At 45.4% G+C, this 2,527-nt stretch overlaps 1 long non-coding RNA gene across 1 annotated transcript in view; it reads right to left on the bottom strand.

The window, feature by feature from the left end:
• The window catches only part of LOC138923133 (uncharacterized), an 8,215-nt gene extending 6,050 nt beyond the window's left edge, over positions 1–2,165 (bottom strand). The window contains exon 1 of the long non-coding RNA XR_011436333.1: positions 1–2,165. This exon is cut by the window's left edge and continues 1,200 nt beyond it. This is a non-coding gene — a long non-coding RNA (uncharacterized lncRNA).
• Positions 2,166–2,527: the final 362 nt, after the last annotated feature.

Below are 2,527 nucleotides of genomic sequence, written 5' to 3'. Positions count from 1 at the left end.
CCTGTGCTTGCAAGAGTGCTTCTTCAGTAGAGATACCAGCGGAAAGAAGGACCCAAGAGAACTAGTGAGCCTCAGCCACGCATGCGTGTATTCATTCATTCATTCAGCACGATGGAGAGAGAGAGATGATTAAAGACCAGTCTTTGTCATCAAAAAGCTCAGTCTCCTAGAGTCTACGACAGACCGAGAAGTGAGCAAATAACCACACAGCAACACAATAGAGGGAAGAGCAAATTGTTCTGCGAGCTAGAGGAGGAACCGACTAACACAACCTGAGGAAGCTCCTTGAGAGAGAAGACCATTCCAGGCAGAGGAAAGGGGAGGTGTAAGATCCTGACAGGCGCTATTTGTGTGGAGAGTGGAAGCAAGTTTAGCTGAGGCATAAGTGCGCGAGGGGATGGTAAGTGATGAGCTCCGAGTTAAGTACTTCGTCTTTCTGTGACTCTGTTTCACATCTCTCTACCTCCAGGGGTATTTGAGAAAACAAAATGTAATTCTTTGTGAACATCCCTTGAAAATCCCACTGTATTGTGCAGACAGGGGCTAGGGCGAGTTCCTGAGGGCGCCCTAGGAGCCCATGTAAATGGCGGGAGCACGCCAGCCATGCACACGGCTTCCTTTGGCAGAACAGCAGAGTCTTTATGAGCTCTGCTTCCAGTCCTATGCTCATGCAGATTCAGAGACCCTGGATTTCAGCATCTCCTCCGTCCTTTCTATGAACTCCTTGGGTTTGGAGTAAGATACATCTGGGATCAAATTCTGGTCTGCTAGTTACCAGGTGTGAAACTGTTAGGCTCTCTAAGCCTCCCTTAGCGTCTATTTCCTCATATATAAAATAGGACTAATATTGCCTCTGCTCATTGATTTGTAAGGAGCTGATGAAGTATTTTATGAGAAAGTTCTTAGTAAGCGTTCTCATAAAATATTATGAGAAATATGTGAAAATTTCTAAGATCATCGTTTCCAATATCATCTTCATCACCACCATTATTTTCCGCTTACTTTTAATGAGAATCCCTCGTGATGAATAAACCACACTCTCATTTCAATGGGAGACACACTATCTTGGAAGTTAGGAAAGCTAGATTCTATTCTCAGTTCTGCCCTTTTCGTCTTAGATTCCTTCCCCGGTCCTCTCTCTTCTCCTTTCTGCATGTCAGGAACTATATTTTCCAGATTCCTTTGACCACAGGCTTTCCAGTAGGTGAAGCCACGGACATGCTCTTGTTGCAGAGTGGCGGGTGGGAGAAGGGAAAAGCAGGTTATTTCATCTTCTCTTGCTGTACCTTAGGAGCTGGATTTTTGCAGCTTCTGTGTATTTACCGTAACTCCAGATCTTGCTGCCTTCCAAGAGTTCTAAGGTTCTAAGTTTCTAGCTTCTATCAGATGGGCCTGGCTGCTGACCTCTGATAACTCTCCTTCCGCCTGTTGGCCCTCTAGCCCTAAGGAAAGTAGGAGTTATCTGCTTTTGACGTTCTCCTGGTTGCCTCTCCACACCACTTGGCTTCTGGGTTATTTCCCGTGGAACCCCTTCCATACTGAAAGACATTCCTAGAGTGGTTTTACTATCTGGACCCTGACTGATGTCCAAGCTGAGTTATTTCTCTAGTAAAATGAAGCCCGTGGATGATCTGAAGACATCTTCCACTGTTAACATTCAAGTAATTTTTCAGTCAAAGACTTTCACAGTTGGTCGCATCTACGCCTCCTGCCAGGCTCTTTCTCTTTAGCCACAGCCGTCTCTCCGGCTTCATCAATTTGCTCCAAGTCAGAATCAACATCCAACCTCACCAGCAATACTTGACACTTGGTTCCCCAACACCAGTGCCATCCTAGTGCAGCCTTGAGTCATGAGTAAAAGATTTAACTGTGTCGTTCTCTTTGTTCTGCATTGGCCTATTTGATCTTTCTCTCCCCCTTCTAGAGGCAGATGGTAAGCACTTTGCATAGGTGTGTTTGCAGAGTCTGTGGAAATCACCTGGACCAGAGGAAGCACTCACTTAAAGTTTGGTGGAAAAATACTCGCTACATCATAGGTCTGCTTCGTCCTAAATTTTTAGAGTGCCCCACCTTGAATTCTCTTATGAACTATCGTCAGACAGACTGATTCAAATCCTGGCTCTGCCACTTATTACTGTGTGACCTTGGCAACTTTAGTTAATGTCTTTTAGACCTTGCCTGCTCTGCATATTTGGGGCACTAGTCCTTACCTCACAGGATTATTGTAAGGATGGACAGAGCTGAAGGCCATTTTCTTCCCCCTTCCTTGAACCTGACCTCCTTGCAGACTCATACCTGACCTCGCCTCAGCCTCTCACCTCTTTCTGTGTTCAGACTTGGCTCCCTCCTCCGCTGTGATCTGAAACAATAAACTCACTGTTCTAGTAAACCAAATGTCTTTCTGGGGACTCCCTGCTCCACACCCCATTTCTATCAAATTTACAATCCATGAAAGAAAACCAGAAACCTCTCTCTTTCAAGGGCTACAAACTAAGATGCCAAGATGTGAACTCTTATTTCCAGACCA

Source organism: Equus caballus, chromosome 2 (genome assembly GCF_041296265.1).
Source record: "Equus caballus isolate H_3958 breed thoroughbred chromosome 2, TB-T2T, whole genome shotgun sequence".
Lineage (NCBI taxonomy): Eukaryota > Metazoa > Chordata > Mammalia > Perissodactyla > Equidae > Equus > Equus caballus.
Note: the sequence above shows the minus strand (reverse complement) of the source record. Positions and strands in the feature narration are given on the sequence as shown.